Raw genomic sequence first — 20,170 nt, 5'->3', positions numbered from 1 at the left:
GACTAAAATATATAAATAAACCACCCTTCCTTCATAATGGAAAAAACTAATAATGGTTTATAAACAAGTATGCAAGTTGTAAATCTAAGCAAGCAAGAAAGAATTACATCAAATTGTGTCACATGCTACGTTTGTCACTTGCTACGCGAGCTGTGAGGGTTAAGAGAAAGTCGGCACTCACTAAATACGCGCACGGCGTGACACTTGGTATGTGATTTCCAATTGCTAGGAAGAGGTCGATAGCTCCCGAAATCGCGCACAAGGTGTCGCGGGGTGCCGCTTGGAGGGTTGGAGGCTTTATTTCGAAGCCTTGTGAAGCATAATAAGCGGAAAAGCGGGTTGGGTAGGTTGTTTTTATGGCCAAAAACGCCGCCTCGGGGGGTGTGCAAAGCGGTTGCCGCCTCGAAGTGTGTGCCCAACGGCTAGTATGCGCCTAGGGAGGGGCAAAGCCCTATACAAGGGTTGGAGGCTTTATTTCGAAGCCTTGTGAAGCACAATAAGCGAAAAAGCGGGTTGGGTAGGTTGTTTTTATGGCCAAAAACGCCGCCTCGGGGGGTGTGCAAAGCTGTTTCCACCTCGAAGTGTGTGCCCAACGACTAGTATGCGCCTAGGGACTTGCGCATAGCACCCTATACAAGCCCACGAATCTCCTCAAAACCCAAATCAAGCTCATTTTGAACGAGGTTTTCCCCGGTTCTTGCGCTTCCACAACCCGATCCTTCCAGCGCTTTGACCGTCACCCCGTGCGCGATCTTCGTGAGTGTGAAGACATTGGTCCCTTTGTCATTTCGCGTATGGGGTGTCACCGCAATGTGTGCCACTATGTCCACAAGGAGGAGTTTACCATGTGTACCGCAATGTGTGCCACTATGTCCACATGCAATGTTTGCCACTATGTCCACAAGGAGGAGTTTACCATGTCACATGCAATGTGTGCCTCTGTCTACCGCTTGTCACTCCGTGCGCGAGCCGCTTGGACGCTGAAAGCTTCCAGTGCTATTGTTATCGCGCACGGGGTGACAAGCGGTAGACAGAGGCTTTTCTATTGTGCTTTGTGAAAGTAATAGTAAAAATTATATATACATCCTTTACTTTTTTTACTAATGTTTGTTGTTTGTTGTGAAGCAATCATTCCTATTCCTTTTGAAGATGGCAAGGACCAAGAAGACTGCAAGGAAGGTTGATAAGCCTCTATCCAAAGATGAAGAAGAAGTTCCTCAGCCTAGCAAAGCTTCAGCTGGTACTTTACCAAACCAACCATCCACTTCCAAAGCTCTTGGCAAACCAACCTCTGCTGGCACAAAGAAGAGCACATCTCAGAGGAAGGATTCTTCTCTACCTGACCCTAAACCAAGCAAAAGGAAAACTACACATCAGAGGAAAGCTTCCAAGCCTCTGTAGCTTAAGCCTCTCCTTACAAAGAGAAAGTTCAAGCAGGGGGTCAAATGTCTAAGAGAGATAAGGAAGGCCATAAAGGCCATCAATCTTGAAATTCCCAAACTGCCCTTTCAGAGACTATGCAGACAAGTTGCAGAGGAGTACAAGATTGACATGAGGTGGACTAGAACTGCATTGGCATGTATCCAGGAGGCTTCTGAGGACTTTATGATTGAGCTTTTCCAAGATGCCTATATCTGTGCAGCTCATGCCCATAGGGTTACTTTGATGGACAAAGACATGATCACTCTCAGGAGGCTGAGATACAGGTTTTCAAAAATGTTGGAGCCTGTCCCTATGCATGATATTAAGGCATTCAATATTCTCAACATTCCTCCATGGAGGAAGCCGAAGGAGCCTGAAGTAGGAGTTGTTGATATTACTGAAGAAGAGGAAAAGGAAAGGAAAAAGAGAGCCAAGGAAGACAAGGAAATTGCAGAGAGAAAGGAGCTTGACCTGTTGGAACCTCAGCTAGTGCCCCTCTTGAGGAGTTTCAATCCTACTGGTTTTGTTGTCACTCTATTCAGTGAGGAGGATCCTAGGGAGGATTACAATTCACTTGACTCTCAGACATTGGAAATTCTCAAGGACTGGACCAAGGAGATCAATTCTCCACTCCTTATCACATGCCTCAGGTTGTTTTGTTTTCCTCTATATTTTTGTTTATAGCAAGAACTCTTTATATAACAATATCTTGTACCAGGTTAATGATGCATACATATGAGCCATACCTCTATATTTTTGTTTATAGCAAGAACTCTTTATATAACAATATCTTGTACCAGGTTAATGATGCATACATATGAGCCATACCTTCAACAAAAGGTGGAATTTTTAGACCCTTCTATCTCCCACTTTCTCAGGACAGAGACAAACATTAGAGAGCTCACAAAGTGGTTGACTCATGTGGACTTGGAAATCTGTGAAATTTTCTTGATTCCTTATCATGAGAGGTAAGTTTCCTACCTACACCTTGTGAAGAGAATTTACTAATTCATGTTAGAAGGCTAACTGAGGCTTGTTTTTATAGCTCACATTGGAGTTTAATTGCAATTGATATTGTGAAAAGAAAATGCTACTTTGTCAATTCTCTTGCTAGAGTACATGGTCAAGCAAAATTGTAAGTATAGCAGCAGACACATTTTGTAAACCACAAGCACATATTTTTAATAAAGAATTTTGGACAGTGCTGCTACAAGATTTATAGAGACACCGGAGAATTGTCCACCCATGCCAAAGATGCTGAATGAAATCCAATTTTCAGTTGTGAAGGTTGTAATTCTTTATGCTTTGTTCACTTCAATGGATTATCCTCAAAGATTTTTTCCCATAAATACATGTAATGAATTGCAGGTTCCAATCCAGCCTGAAAGCAATTCATGTGGATGGAGGGTAGTGACAAATGCCAAGCTCCTCTTGGAATTCATATACTGCAATGACAATCAAGATATAGAAGTATAGCATATTTCATATTTTCCAGCTGTATTTTTTCTCATTTTATTGTTCCTAAAACTTGCTTTCTATTGCCTTGTATAGATCAACAGAGAGTGCTATAGTGAGAACCATGTATGGTTGACAAGAGCAAGGATTATCAAGTATATGATTGAAGCAAATGGACAACTGCAAGAGGTATCTAAAGATGATGATGTTGAAGAGAAGGGGAAAGCAAAGCTAGAAAAGGCAAAGGGGAAAGCAAAGCTAGAAGAGGAAAAGGGAAGTGAAGAGGAAGAAGAGAGTGGTGAGCAGGAAAAGGCAAGTGAAGAGATGGATGATAAGAGAAAGAGGAAGCAGACTTCAAGCCCTCCTGCCAAAGAGCCCTTTTCAAAAAGAAAATCTCCCAGGACAAAAGAGCCCACTGCCAAAGAGCCCACAAGAAAATCTCCTGCAAAAGCACCAACCCCATTAAGGAAGTCCCCTAGGGACAGGAAAACTCCTGGCAGAAAACTATTCTATCTTATTGTAGCCCACTTGTATCAAGCTTCCCACTTCTCTATAGTATCCAATTGTCTATTCTATAGCCCATTTGTAACCAATTGGCTCTTGTATGGACCCTTGTATGTAATTGCAAATATTTGAAATTGAATACATTTTGATCACCTTGTTTTAAGACTCTGTTACAAAATCAAATCATTGAAGTAAAATCAAATCATTGGATGTTTGGAAAAGTTGCATTTCAATAACAAAATAAAGATCCTTTTAGATCATGTGATACAAAATAAGATCCTTGCAAGTCATGTGATACAAAACAAGATCCTTGCAGGGCATGCATGTGTTACAAAATTGCCTTGAAGGATGTTTAAGGCACCAAATGTACAATGCCATCCAAGATGTCCTTGCACTGTAGCCTCTTTTCATTCCTTTTTGATACCTACAAAAACAGTCCAAGTTAAATAAAGAACCAATAAGAGAACAAGAGACTTTTAGGCATAACAGTTACCTTTCCACCATTTATTTGAAAGCAGAATGTTGTGGGCAGTTCAATTTCATCATTTTGCAGGTCCAATCTCAATTGCTGTAAGCTACACATGCCTCTTATCTTTACAATTGACAGATACTCATTGTTTACCCATATATCAATGTCTTCTATTGGGCTGTCAATGAAGTCCTCCATGTCTTGATCAAGTGGAGTTAGCTGACCACCAACATAGTGCCATCTTCTATAATAAAATGACATAATGAAGTTTTGTGTCCCTATCATGTATTTGCAAGCAATTGAGCCAGCTTGCACATTACAAGTGATTCCATTCACTGTTTTGGTGTTCCAACCCTCATCCACAAATTCAAGTACATTTGCTGAGTCTAAAGTCTTCACTGAAAACATTGTTCTAGATTTTCTGACTTCAGCATTAGAGAAGAAGTCTACAAAAACTGTAATGGGCATGAATATAGAAATTCTACTCTATTTGCTTGCTATGTTTGCTTTCAAACACTTTTGAATCTCACAAAACAGTTTGCACCTGTAGCCCTCACTTGTATTTGAGCTAGGGAGTGACCATTCTCCACTTTTGAAATCAGGCAAGTCTAGCTTGGTTGTGGCTCCAAGTTCTCCAGTCCTTCTAGGTGGAACATAATAATGGTCAAAGAAGAATATTCCATTCTTTGCTAGTGAACCCTTAGTCCTTCCCTTGTATATTTCTTCACGAATTGATCCATGACACACATCCAGAATATTTATAACACATTCTAATGGCTGCCATTCCATAATGTTTGAAGGATACAAATCTGTACAACAAATAACCTTATACAACATGCATTACAAATAAGGATTTAAGTTAAGAGACTTACAGTTTGGTCTATGTAATGGCAAAGTAGAACTCTCTGAGTCAATATGCAGATCTTTATGCATGTACACATGCTGCACCAACACCTCTTTGATTGATTTTTTGTTGTCGCCAAAGCTGAAATCTTTAACAATACACTTCCATCCCGCCAAGAAAGAGTTTTTGGTGGAAGACTTTATTCTCTTGTTCTGTTGCATCAGTATCCACGTTCCTTTGTGTATAGTTATTGGAATCCATTGTCCATTTTGATCAGTCGTGTTGTAAGTGACAGTGGCTTCAATGGAAGTTCTTGGTCGCTTTGATCGTGATGAAGATTCCATGGTGAAAAAAGAAATGAGCAAAGAAGTCTAGTCTGAGTTCAAGAGAAGCATAAGCAGAATGTGCAAAAAACGGTTCAAATCTGGAAAAGATCATGAGATAGAATCCAAACGTTGTTTTATGATGACGATGTGCAAAATGAAAACAATATAATATGAGAAGTACGTCTTTCTAAAAGTGACAGCTATTAAATGCCTTTGCACTTTTACTTGTTTACATTGCTATTTACCAGCTCAAAGTTGCGGTAAAGATAGAATATTTGCTTTTTTGTGAGTTTTCAAAAATAGAGGTTCCGTAACGAAAGCTCTTCAACCATTGGTTGAGACCACTCTCTCTCTACACGCTAAAAGGCACAAAAATGACCTCAAAATTCCCCTAATGGCAAGATGTGTTGTCTCTTGACAAGTGTTCTTCTTTCCGTCTTGTGAGGTTAAGCTAGCACCCCCCTTGCTTAAGCACAACCCTTGCCTGCTTGAGCAATGTGCCTCTACACTTGACATGTGGCCCCTTTCCTTTCATAAGAGTATGGGTCCTTGGTGAGGTGCATACTTACTACACAGATCCCTCCTTTTTAGGGCTCGCCCCCCTCTTTGTAGCAAGATATTTGATCTTGGTAAGCAGGCAGTCCCCCTGCTTAAGCACATCCCTTGCTTAAGCAAGCTGCCCCCTTGCCTGTTTGGACTTTACTTGACTACATTTTAAAAATTAAAGCCTATGTCCTAAGGCTTTCAACACTTACCTTTGGAGGCTTTAATGAAGCCAACCATAAGGTCTTTTGCTCCATTGGTTAACCTTGCTCTTTGATAGACCATTTCTCATTTGGGCCCCTTTACCATTGGCCCCATATTGAAATAGATCTATAAGCACATATGTATCTTAACCCTTGTTTCCGTTTATTCTCCCACATTAAGTAATCAGTTTAATATGAGAAAATCATTTGGGTTGGTTAGATATTAGATTTTATGACAAATGGAGTGACACAGGAGGTGTCGTTAAGTTTGAACTTTAATGTGTCCTCTTGCCAATCCAAAACTATTGTGTATGTGCACATAAAGAGAACACCTAGGATGAATTCTTCATTAAGATATGTATCTGCCATGACATGAAGCGGATGTGGACATTGATGGCTATCAATGTTGATTGAAAGATTGAATTGTCCTAAGATCACTATCTTCCCTCATTTTTTGTAGCCATTAGCTCTATATCATTTGTCGACAGTGGGACATCTATCATCTTTATGTATGTAGAATGTTTGATGACATTGGCTCTAGCTCTGGTGTCCACAAGTGCTCATTGTGTCGATCTATCTGGAATTTGTATTCTGATGCGTACATCCATGCCTCCAAGAAAATTTTTCTCTATCAGAATTGCTTCGATTTGAGGAGGTGCCAGTTCTGGTTGTGGCGGCATTCGCACGTTTTTTTGTTGTTCTTTGCGCTTTAAAATTGGCAACTTAGCTTCCTCTTGAGCTTGTTCTCAATTAGCCTGGGTTTACTTTATCCTTTTAGCCGCTTCATGCATCTTCTCCAACATTTTGATGGTTAGTGGCAGATGATATTTCTTCACCCTGCATCTACTACTCCAATTGGGCATCTCTTCTCCCTCTAATGTAGCAAGCTTTATGGCTCCACTTGATGATATGTCGTAAATCAAAAATGGGCCATTACCTCACTTCTTTAATTTTTTGAAGTGTTGTTCAAGGTGTAGACTAGCACATAGTCTCCCTTTTTTGAACTCCTTGTTGATCAAATGTTGATTGTGAAATTCATTCGTGCGTCTTTTTTGGGAATAAATGTTTGCAACAACTCGTAAGCATTGTCGTGATGCTTTACGTTCACTAGGAGAAAAGAACAGAAATAATAAGGATATTGTGTTTTGATGCGGTGTCTTGCAGTGCTTTGGTTGCAGATAAATATGCCAAATATATGAACTTTAGTGTTTGAGGAATTTATTGCCTAGGATGGTGTCACTTTAAGTACATTAATAGCAGGAGAAGTCTCATGATGATGGTACCAAGGATGCTTTGGTCAATGTATGCTTGGGGATGCCTTGGTAGTTGTGGCAGGGAAGACCGTATGTGAAGTGTTGATCTTGACAGTGCAATTCGACTGCATAGTTGGTTGAAGGCATGACCTATGTTCAAAGAGAAGGTCATGAGGATGCGTGAATGGACGGCATATTGTTGTTAATAATAGAATAGAATAAAGCAATGCTATTTTAATGAGAAAAGGGAGAAAAAAAGGCAACGAGGATTGTCAGAAAGCAGGGGCCAGTGCAAGGACGACTCCAATGAAAAAGCACCCAACAATAATACAAAAGTGAGGGCAACAAGAGTGTCTATTTCATTTATCTGTCAACCTCGTTTATCGCTATATATGTGAGGTATGCCATTGCGCAATAGAGACATATTTCTAGATTGTGAGCGAAGATCTTACATTGCATGCTCCAATCTTTATACAATGCTGTGATTTCAAACCATGACCTAGCATATGGACGGTAAGCTAGTTTCAAGTTGGCTGCAAATTGCTCTTTAGCTTATTGACACTTGGACTTTAATCTTCTAGGTCTTGAAAACTTCATACTGACACCTAGCACGGGAGAAACAAGGACATATATAGTATGGCATCAATAATTTAGACACCTAGTATGGTATAAATTATGTAGAGCTAAAGTAAAGATGCAGAAGGTGAATTCACTACTGTGATACACCACATGCATTTACTACTTGTGTATTCACTACTGTAATACATCACATACATTTGGCAAAAAACCGTATGCAAAAAGTTGTGTGTGTAACTCACGTGAAAATGTTTATCGATATTGAGTGTATAGTTCTGAAAACGAGATCCAAATAAAACAAAGCAAAGGAAGTAATGAGGAAAATTATAAAACAACATTGTACATAATTCCACAGGAAAAGAACCTTTCAAGATAATTGAGGGAAGATCAAAAAGTCCCTTGCTACTTAATGTACACGGGAAGATCTTCGCTTTGTAGATGAGTATAGCCAAGACCTACAAGAATCTTTCCAAAAGATTAAGGATGCTATCTCTATCTCACAGCAAAGGCAAAAAGTTTCTACTGATAAGCACAGAAAGGCCAAGCCTTTAAAGAAAATGATTGGGTCTTACTCAAATTTCCCAAGGCTCGATTAAGGCACACGACGGGTAAGAATCCTACGGGCCACCAAAAATACTATGCTAAGTTAGCAAAAATGTACTATGGTCCCTTCCAGATTCTTAGGCCAATCAATGAGATGGCCTACCAACTCAAGTTGCCCAGCCATTGGCTCATACACAATGCTTTCCATGTGAGCCTACTAAAGCCTCACAAAGGAGAGCCACCTCAAGAACCAACTATTGAAGACCCACCGGAGATTGAGGACCAAGAAGAGGTGCTGCAGCCCGAGTCCATTCTCCGACATGAAGACAAGGTACTAAGAGGCGTTAAGACTATCCGACAATATCTTAGTAGGTTTAAGAATTATCCTTTTGAGGATGCAAGGCATACAATTAAAGGATAACCTAAACCTTGTCAATGCTTACAATGCTTCCCTAGAGTAAGCAGATGTACAAATGTTTAAAATGAACAAAGTTTTTGTCTTATAAGACTCTCTTTTTCTTTATTGTGCACAAAAACTAAGTAATATGCATGCTTAGATCAAGTTTGTGGAGACGACGTCTCCCAAACACCAAGTAGAGCTTGCCACTCTACTACGGAAGATTGATAGGACTAATGTGCAGACAATCTTGGGGAAGATTAGGCTCTCAAGCGCCAAATGGACTAGTCATCCATTCTGGAACGATGTCGTAGGGTAACATAGGGATCCTCTACCCGCTAGGAAAAGGATCTTCTCTACCCCATAGTCGAGGACGACTATGATTTCAAGAGAGAGGTAATGTCATAATAACTAATATCTAATTGTCCTAAATGATTTTCTCATGTTAAATGATCATTTAATATGGGGAAGTGCCAGGGGAGAAAAAGCTAGAATATTGGTTAAGCTGGTAGATCGGCCACAATAGGGATCCAAAGGGGGGGGGGGGGGGGGGGGGGGGGGGCATCTGCAAAAGAGCAAGGTGCAACAATGGGCTTAAAAGACCCTAAGGTTCAGCCCATTAAGACTTCCAAAATGCTAAGGTTCCAAAATTCAAAGGTTATGTCCAAAGGTCAAAAGCCTAGGAAAATTGGATGCTTTGTGTGTGCTCAAAAAGTCTTCATGCATCCCTACATAGGAGGGGGCGAGCCCTAGAAGTAGGAGATGAGAGAGAAACACACACACACACACACACACACACACACACACACACACACACTCACAATCTCCTTTACACAAAGGGAATGAGGAACACATTCAGCTCCCTAGCCTAGATGCCCAGAAGGTGTACTCAAATCCTATTGGATGTCCATGGAGGTGGACCAATGAGAATTAGGCTAGAGTAAATCTAGTTTAATTAATTTAAAATCACTTAATAAAAGAACCAATAGGAATTAAGATCTCTAAAAGACTATTGGACAGTCTCCCAAGGGTCCAATGAGCATTCAGCAGCCCAATGGCTTGCCTGATTCCTATTGGCCAGGAGACAAAGGGGTCCAATGAGAGTTTAGTTGCATTGATTAATTACCTAAAGCTCTCACAAAAGGGGAAAGGGGGACACATGTCAGAAGGCTATAACTTATGCTCTTGAAATTCCATTGGCTAAGACTGGGGAGGTCCAATAGGGTTGCAGCATGAGCAAATACCAAGAGGGGTCGATCAAGAGAGAGAGAGGGGGGGGGCTGATTTTTTGAAGGCATTATTGCATACAGACTCATACTAGTCCATGTGTGAAGTAAGAAGACTCTCTCTCTTCTTCTCAAGATTTAATGGAAAGCTTATCACCTACTCCAAGCTTGTGAGAAGGGAGGCCTACACCAAGAACTCTTGGCTTTGTGATGTAAATCCAACCAAGAGCCAAGCTTCAATGCATGCTCATCTCCTCTACCATGCTAATTACTAAGCTAAGCTATGCTAATATGAGTAATTATGTGAGGAGATGTACATATTTTTCGTAAGACTACTCCTTCCTCTCAATCTACTCTCATACCCTGCTAGCTCTCACCATCTTTGAAGGTGTGTGAGGTCTTGGGTCTGAGACCGTGAGGGAATTGATGTTGTGTTTTATAAGTGTTTAGCTTAGTGCTTGAAGTTTCCATCTTCATTGCACTAGCTATTATTGAAGGAACACAAAGAATAGTATTGTAAAATGTCTCTCTTGATGGGAGAAACCATAATACAAAGCCTTTTGGAGGGGGGACCGGCTCCATGTAAATCCGGTCCTCAAATGTTGTCAATAGATTAATTTCTCTCTCTTTTGAAGTATTGTTCATGCTATCTAACTAGGTGTTATGCTTTTTGTTGCTCTCTCCACCCAAGCACTCTTGTTATTCTCATTAGGAATCTATTCTAATGGAATGCTCACTATATTCATGCTATTTTTTGCTACACACAAGTTACTAGGCCATGAAATGCTATAGGCTACTTCTTGTCAAGAGAGTGGCCCGAGAATTTCTCTATCCTTAACTACGAGGACCTTTGCAAGCATTACGAGACCGTGAAAGATTAAGAGCTTGGAGTGCCTGCAAGAAACCTTCTGCATCTGAAGGAAACTAAGGTTGGAATTAACCAGGAGGCTGCACGCTAAGCAGATGTGTGTGTGTGAGAGAGAGAGAGAGAGAGAGAGAGAGAGAGAGAGAGAGAGAGAGAGAGAGAGAGAGAGAGAGACCTCATAAGACCTACTGCTAAACGCTTGAGAAGCCGAGGTGGAGAACGTCGCTTGCATGATTCGGATGATGTTGTTGGTTAGTGTTTTTATATAGCAGGTTAGTTGAGCATTGCTTTTCAACGATCATAGGAAAGCTAGTGCTTTTAGAGATGGCATCGCTTTTTATAGCATGGGCCTAGCTTTGCGCCATTGGATTAAGTCCTATTATACGGTCAAGATTGAGCCAAGTGGAGTAATCCTTTGGCCTTATTTAAAAAAAGCACCTTTGGCTCACCAAGTAAAAAGAAAAAAGTTTCTTGAGTTTTTTATCTGCCAAATTACAGAGGCTCTGTGTGTAAAGAAGCCTAAATAGCATTAATGAGTTCAAGCTTGTTATTAGAATTGATATTGTTTATGTTACAATTGAATCCAATACTTCCTAATTCTATAAGTTATAATCTCAAAGCCAGCCAAGTGGTAGAAACCTTTTGTGGTATCCTAGCCCATCAAACTGTTAAACCAAAAAAAATAAGGGCAAGTTGCGAATGCAAATAGTGTATTGCATTATCTCGACCAATCAACTAATATCGACCAGGCCATATATGGAATGAAACCGGGCCATATTTCTCCAAGGTCGCCATCATTTATAAAAGCATGCAACATCTACCTGTAAATGGGCAAAAAACGGCCCAAAAAATTCATTAAGCCAACCAAAAAAGGAGGGTTTTACTAGAGCGATAGTTAACTTGAAACCAAGTTATAGCGACAGTACCAACCGTAAGAACCAATAACCATCCCGGGTATACCCCCCATTGCAAAACTCCATTATGTATCGATAGCGACAGTACCATATGCAAGAACTAATACCCATCCGGGGTGCACCCTTTTATCAAAGCTCTATTAAGCATCAACAGGATACTTACCTTCTCATTGGGAAAAGGAAACCATCACACAATTTAGTAAGCCAACCCTCCCAGTAGGGTTTATCAGAAATAGTAAGCAGCAGGATACTTACCTTCATTTTGGGCATAAAGAAACCATGACAGCAGGTTTAACTAGAATATGTAAGCGACATGTAATGACAATACAGCGTCATTACCATGTGTAAAGATCACTTTAACTCTAAATGTATACACTCCATTCCAAATCAATGTTGTCTATGTTGTCAATATAATTACGACCAGATTATGCCAAATCAAGAAATTTTAGACAAATACCTTTCCTAAAAAACCAGTGGACCAGTTAACAAAATTTCCATTGTGTATAGTGGGAATAATAAGCCAAAACCTCAGAATAGGTATTCCTTTTATTATAAACATTCAACCCTCTATTCTTAGAAAGCAACCACATTCGGTGCACTATAACATGCATTTCGTGCAGGTGTCTAAGAAATACCCTAGAATATATATGTTTGTGCAATCACAACAGGAAGGAAAGCCTCGTTTAGTAGATAGTGGCAAACCTGAGTCAGTTGAGCTACAAGCTCCACACTAGTGCAACAGTAAATATTTCAAATCAATACACAGTCCTCTCTCTTAAAAAGCACACCCAAAGCTAAGTGAGAGTGTAGTATGTTCCTTTTGGGAGTCAACACCACGCGGCCGCCTCAGTAGTGGTCCGCGGCTCACCATTGCCAAGTATTTTTACCACAGCGTCTCATGGCAGAGTAGGTAAGTGTGGAGTATAGCTACCCACGTTTTTTTACTTGCCAATTACAGTTAATATCCTATAAGGGCTCTGCCCCATGGTAGAATTTAAACTTAGTGTAAATTTGAAGCTATCTACCCAAGGTGACATAATTTAGTGGTTAAATAGAGTTTTTTTCTATGCTGGAAGCTTTTATATATAAAAAAAAGAAAGTAACAAAGTGTGTGTGTGTGTGTGTGTGTGTGTACCCGCGCTGTCCCAGCCACCAAACACAATGGGTCGATAGTAGGCCCATTGTGAATGGGCCTACTACCTTATTGAAGATATGAGAATATTATGGTCGAAGTGTAGCCTAGGCCAATCATGCTGAGTGAGTGACAATTGAATTTTATCAATTATGTCATTCCTATTGAAGCCATTAAGGCAACACTTTTTTATTAGTAGTTTGATACTCTCCCAAGCAAGGAGATAATTGTAGGAAGAGTATATAATTAAGTAAAGCAGGCTAATACAAGTGCAAAGAGCTGCTTTGTGGGGTCTATTACTATTTCTTTTTATGAACTCAAAGAGTAGAAGGTTCACAAGGTCTCTTTTCCAGAGAAATTTTAGGTCATATTCCCCAACACAAGGTATATGCAGAGAAATAGAAACGTTAAGGAATTGTACTAAGGTGCAAAAAAACCCATCGGATGTATGAACCCTTGTAAAGAAGTGGGATCTATTTTTAAATAGTTAGGATATATCTGACAGATCTCTTCTAAAAAGGTTTTGTTGTTGATGCTTCGTAAGTCATCCATATACCTGTAAGTATGTTTGAATAGTAATAGTTTATCACTTTTTCTCCCCATGCCTATGAGAAACCAGTTGTATTCAAAGAAGGCAAGAAAAATGTTACACATAAGCGGGGAGCAGGAGAAGCCCATGGGGATGCCAAGGCTTTGGTTAAAGTAGTGTCCTCCAGAGAGAATGGTGCAGTTACTACGTAGCCAAGATATATAAAGACAAAGCTTCTCTTCATTAAAGTGTAAAGGGTGGAATGAGTGTGTTCTTTTGAGCCATCTAGATTTTTTGGAAAGAGAAATGTAGAAGGCCCCCTTCTTTTTTGCATTAATAAACGCTAGTTTAATAACCTGTGATAGGACATCTTTAAGTCCAAGAACCCCTTCTATTGGGATATTCTCATAACACTGAGTAATATCTGTTGAAGAGAGGTGAAAATTATGTTTAGGGAGGTTAAGAGAAACCTCTGTGGAGTTTTTTGTTAACCAGAAGGGGTTGTATTGTACTTGTAAAAAGTTATAGCAAAATTTTTGTTTAGAGGCACATACCAGTTCAAACTCTCCAAGTACAAGGTCAAGACAAAGAGTAATACCATTCGAGGCATCAGATATCCATCTAAATTTATGTTTATGATAGGTGGGAAAAAGTAATGGAAGTCTAGTATCCTTGAGAGGATAGCCCATACTTTCTAAGTATCTTGATATGTTATCGGTAACCTCCTGTAGAGAAGTGTTGATTTTTGTGAATTCACTCCCAGATAATCGGGATTGTTTTGTTTTCCAGGCTAGGTTTTTAGAAATAAGAGTGGGACAATTAGAGCTTTTATCTAGCCCTACTATGAACCAATTCTTTGATAGTTTTTGAAATTTAGTCGCAAGTTCTGGTGTTATCCAAGAGCTATCTATAGATAACCACTCCTTAGGAATTTGAGAGATTTTTTGAAAACAACATTCTTCCACCTCTTTGGTTAAGTCCAGTAGGACTGTCATCTCCAGTCGGAGAGAACTGACAAGGTCAGTTAAGCAACCCATCAGAGCTGACAAGGCAAGATATGGGGTTTTGGGATAGTTAGGTATGTGGTTAAGCCCTTTAGCCAAGAATTTTTGGACTTTGATATTCTTAATGATGTCAAGGTCACAAGTGCAAACATGCATACCATATGTATCAAAGTTTTTGCATAATGTGACAAATAGATTGCAAAAACGTTCTAAAATTGAGTTATGTCTAAGAAAATCAGTGATGTACACCAAATTCTTGATAGATGGTTGATATTTCCAGTCAAATAGTACATTGTCCAATAATTTTTGGTTTCCAAAGAGTAATTCAAAGCACTCACAAAAAAGTGTTTAGGGTGTATCCAGTCGAGAAGTTGATTTTGAAAAAGAAAATGTACGTAAATGAAGTCTTGGCTTCGAACTTTTTTGTTGAGACATTGCCTTCCACATGGGCTCATTGCCATCTACATGTTCATCAATGATTACAAAATCAAGAAAGTTTCTAATAGCGATGCTCTTCCTCTAGTGTATCTGCAAGATTTCCCTCGATTAGATGAAGAGCTAGGTGTCAAAAAAGAAGTAAAAGAGTTGGGAGTAGCAAGGTAATTGGGTCTTTTAAGTGAAGGGGAGTCATCATTGATACAAGGCTTGAGTAAGCTACTGATAATTTTTACCTCTTTGTAATTGGCAAAGTGGTGAGGTAAATCCCAGGTTCATCAGACTTCAGTTCTTTTAATATATCCAACATTAGCCCTTGAAAGATATTGAAAGCTATTGAGCAATAACTACTTGTTTGGCTTGGCCACCCAGCCAAGAACAAATAAGGGAGAGATGAAAGTCCACCAGTTTCTCAAGGAAGAGCGAGTCAAGATGTTTGAGAAGAAACCAAATAGCATGGTCAAATTTGACATAGGGTCGAAAAACATTTCAAATGGATTTTGGGTAGAAACATGGGTTACTTTTGGCAAACTCCATGTTCCCCTTTGTTTGAATGTAAAAGCCAGTATTATAAGGGCATTTGGAATTATCAATGAGGTTGAGGTTGAAGGGGGCTTTAATGAGTTCCCCTTTGTCAAGGAACTGTCCACCTTTTGAAATTTTGAGCTTGCAATCCTCTACAATAGAGGCAGGGAAATTCACTAGGTAGACCCAGGTTTCACTAAGAGTGGGTGCTAAAAAGGCTTTGTTAGGTAAGACCCAGAGTTGATGGTTGACCCCAAAAGATTCAATTTCAATCTCCCTAATAGATAGGAAAGGAAAAACTTTCGAGATTTTTGGTACCATTTCTAAGAGATTAGAGTCATCGAGGGAGCAAACATTACTCTGAAATTCCTTGAAAACTTCCAAAGTTGCACTATCCCTACAAAAGATACCACATGTTTGAGGAATAGCTGGAGTAGCTGGGGTGCTGATGAAAGGAGGATTGAGGCCACATAGTTTCTTCAAAAAGTTGGATAGGTCAGCTCCTGAGGAAGAGAATAGGGCAAGTTCATGCTGATATTTTATAGAAAGTATAGGAAGCTAAGCTATGTACTAGGAAATAAGATTAACACCATCTTTGGAATCCTTGTCTAAGGTAGCCAAAATTTTGACCCAATCATTGAAAGACAACATATATAGAATAGACATCTTTTTGTGTGTGGTAAGAGCCGAGTCATATATTAGTTGGGAAGCATCCAAGATGCTAATACATTTGAGGAACAAAGATGTTGCTACAGAAAGGGGTTCTGAGGATAATTCCAAGCCTTGCAAGAGAGCAAGGGTCTGCATTATACAAAAGAGTTAGTGTGGCTATAACAACTTCTTATAGTAAGTAACACAATTTTTGGCTTTTCTAGCCAGGAAGGGTCGAGTACTAACTGCTAGGGCCTTTTTTGGAGTGTGGTCTTTTAAGTAAAATTTAATATGCTCTAGAATCCTTGTATGATTCTAAGGGTTGTGATTTATTCTCATGCGTGCCAATAGGATTTGAGTACACCTTATGGGCATCTGGGCTAGGGAGCTGTCATGTGTCCCTCATTCCATTTGTGTAAAGGGAGATTGTGTGTGTGTGTGTGAGAGAGAGAGAGAGAGTTTCTCTCTCATGTCCTACTTCTAGGGCTCGCCCCCTCCTATGTAGGGATGCATGAAGACTTTTTGAGCACACACAAAGCATCCAATTCCTAGGCTTTTGACCTTTGGACACAACCTTTGACTTTTGGAACCTTAGCATTTTGGAAGGTTTAATGGGCTGAACCTTAGCCGTGAGCAAGAAACCAAAAATTTAGTCTATGAAGGACCACCTAACACTAGTCAACCAGTCAAGGAATTACAGACTATGAGTCCAACTTAGAGCTAAGTCTCAAAACAACTTTCTAAAGCCAATGTCCCAGTTTCAAAAAACCTTATGTTTAGGACGTGTGTGTAGTTGTTTTAACATAAATAATAACAGGCTGAAAGCAAGGGATGGTGGTACAAAATTGGTTGTCCTTGACACCACCTAGGCTTGGTGGGTGTGGTAAGGAGAATCACACCCAAGTAAAAGATGCAAAATTGAAGAAAAAGGAGAAAAAATAAAATCAATTTCTTGGAGGCTTTATAATTTACTCTACTTTATTCTTTTTTCCGAAACAGGTTATAATAGATAAACGACGTGGGTGCAAGAAGTGGGGAAGGAGATTCGGCTGGCTCTCTCTCTCTCTCTCTCTCTCTCTCTCTCACACACACACACACACACACACACACACACACACACACACACACACACACACACACACACACACACACACACACACACAAACACACACTCACACACACATTCTTTGTTTTGTTCTCTGTGGAGCACCCACCCTGCGCGCCCTCTCTCTCTCTCTCTCTCTCTCTCTCTCTCTCTCTCTCTCTCTTCAGCCATGGCAGCTCAGGCCAGTACCATATCTTCAAAGATGACGATGGATACTGAGCGTGATTCCTTCACCTATCTCGAGTCAGGGGTACCTGCATCTACAGAGGGTGCTATGATGGAAACCACGAGCATTCATGAACCTGTCTCAGCAACCAAGTATTTTTGCGGGACTATTGGGCACAAAAGAAGCGTGAGCAACGACACAAGGAGAGCAACCCTGCTAAGAGAGCTGCACTTGCTACAACCAGATCAAGGAACAATATATGCAAAGCCATGGCTAGATGTTGGCGTTGGCAGACCCAAGGACTAACAACACTAGAACAATAAGAAATTCTAGAGCAGCTCATGCATCATCAGCCATTTTCCAAGTTGAGGAGTTCTGATGTGCAATCGAGTCTTCTTCCGGCGTTCGCAACACATTGACTCAGCTGAAAGTGCCCCACTCTTCAACTGAGATTTTTGTGAAGAGAACCTCTTTGACAATGATACTGAAGAATGGTGATCAGAGCATAACCACTATGAACCAGTCCAAAATTGTTGCCACCTTGGGTGTTCATCGACGTAATATAGCGACAGCAAGCAGTCGACTGGGAATGAAAGATGAGGATGAAGTGTTGCCACTTAGTGCTTGTCACAGACAGTTGCCTCTGCATACAAGTATCACAATCGAAACTAGAGATTTGGTGGCCGCTTTCTGGAAATCCGAGACAAGAGTTTCTCCTAACAAAAAGGATATCTGTAAGCACAGGATCGAGGCAAAATGTGTCATCAAACATCCCATACATCTTCTAGATGATTCTCAGGTAATATATGTTGCCCACAATGTAATCCTTGCTCGCCTTTTTACTCTTGGATTAACACAAAATACCACAACTTGTTAGCCAACAATCATTGTACGAATACTCAGCTCCATAGTACCATTTCCAGCATGCCAAAATTTGACCAATTCCCATCATGCCAAACCTGGTATCATTCTGGTACCAATTCCTACCTCAGTAGTACCCAATTTGAAGCTTCTGTAGATTCTCAATAGTACCAAACAGATGCATAGTACCACTGTTTGGTAGAAATTCTCCAAAGTAAAGATGCACAGTCCCAATTAGGTACTTTTTGGTATCTGAAAAGTTGTTATTTTGAAACTATGGATCCATTTTGTAGCTTTGCAGTATACAAAAAGTACCCAAATTGGTACTAGGTTTCCAAATTGGTACTATGCAGGGTACAGACATGTACCCACTTTGGCACTAGGGATCCTGTTTGATACTGTGAATTTAGGCTAGTACTATGCAATGTACAGAATTTGGTACTAGGAATACTGTTTGATACTATGAATTCAGACTGGTACTATGCAATGTACAGGATTTGGTACTAGGGATCCTTTTTGGTACTATGAATTCAAGCTAGTACTATGCAATGTACAGGATTTGGTACTAGGGATCCTTTTTGGTACTATGAATTCAAGCTAGTACTATGCAATGTACAGTATTTGGTACTAGGGATCCTTTTTGGTACTATGAATTCAAGCTAGTACTATGCAATGTACAGTATTTGGTACTAATGATCCTTTTGGGTACTATGAATTTAAGCTGGTACCATGCAATGTAGAGAATCTGGTACTGGGGATCATGTTTGGTACTATGAATTCAGGCTGGTACCATGCAATGTATAGAATTTGGTATTAGGGATCATGTTTGGTACTAGGTTTGGTACTATGAATTCAGGCTGGTACCATGCAACGTACAAAATTTGGTACTAGAGATCCTGCTTGGTACTATGAACTCATGTTAGTACCATGCAATGTATGAAACTTGGTACTAGGGATCCTGTTTGGTACTCTGAATTCAGGCTGGTACCATGCAATGTACTGGTAGTAGGGACCCTGTTTTGTACTATGGATTCGGTTGGTACTATGCAATGTACATAATTTGGTACTATGGACCCTGCTTGGTCCTATGAATACAAGATAGTTCTATGTAATGTACAAAAATGTACCCACTTTGGTACTATGAATCCAGTTTGGTACTATCAATCTAGTTTGGTGCTTTTCTGCACTTAATTTGGTACTATAGCCTGAAATCTGGCAATATAGTGCCAAATTTGGTATTTTAGAATGAGTTGGTGGTTTACATTGTTAATTTTGGTACTGTAAACTACTTTGGTGCTTTGTTGTTTTATAGTAATATTCTGAGCTCTAATGTGGATCAAATTTTGTATATAGGTGGAGCTCTACAGAAATTTCAAAAGCACGTATCTTGCGGTGGAGTTGTCACTTAGGTCCTTTGAGACACTCAAGCCATTCTTTGTTTGAAAATTAAAGGAGCGCTATACTTGCTGCTGTATTTACCATATCCAGATGGTATACTTCATGGATGCTTTCAATCAAATGCGCGAGAACAAGTTTGGGAATCACACAAAGGAACATCCATGTACATGCTCCATTTGTGGTACACAGTGTGAAGTAGGTGAGTGTTCTGAATCTATATTAGAAATTCAGTAGGAGCCTTTGATAAGACTTTTCATTTTTACATATCAGACGATAAGCTCCATGACACGCTCTTTGTTCAGCATTGTTTTCTCTTGCATGACAATTGGATGAAACAACAAGGACAGTGTTTCCGTTATCATTGGGTTTGGTCAAATGGTGCCGCTTCATAGCTCAAGGCACGATGACCATACTATTTTGTAGCCAAGTAGTATCAATTGACAAGATTGCATATGATGCACAACTTCTCCGCTTCAGGACATGGAAAAGGAGAGCATGATGGTGAAGGTATTGTTATCAAGAGAACCTTGATGCATGAGGAGCTAAAGCCCGATGGCTGGCCCATGAAGTGTGCGGCTAATGTGGTCAATTTTCTAAATGCGAGGTTTAACACAGCGAGAGAAGGTGGGGGTGCCAGCACAAGAAGGGTCTTCTGGTTGGTTTCATCGAATGATGTGTTGCGTTCTCCACTATGGGACTGCAAACCAATTGCAGGGTCTCGCTCATTCCATTGTGTTGATGGCTACTCAACACACAATCCATGTGATGTGCATTTTCGGTCGCTGTCTTGCTTTTGTGATCCTTGTGTGCATGGGCAATGGAGG

The sequence above is a fragment of the Adiantum capillus-veneris genome, chromosome 7 (genome assembly GCF_014529385.1).
Source record: "Adiantum capillus-veneris isolate H3 chromosome 7, ASM1452938v2, whole genome shotgun sequence".
NCBI lineage: Eukaryota > Viridiplantae > Streptophyta > Polypodiopsida > Polypodiales > Pteridaceae > Adiantum > Adiantum capillus-veneris.
The sequence above is the reverse complement of the archived record's forward strand: the minus strand, read 5'-3'. Positions refer to the sequence as shown.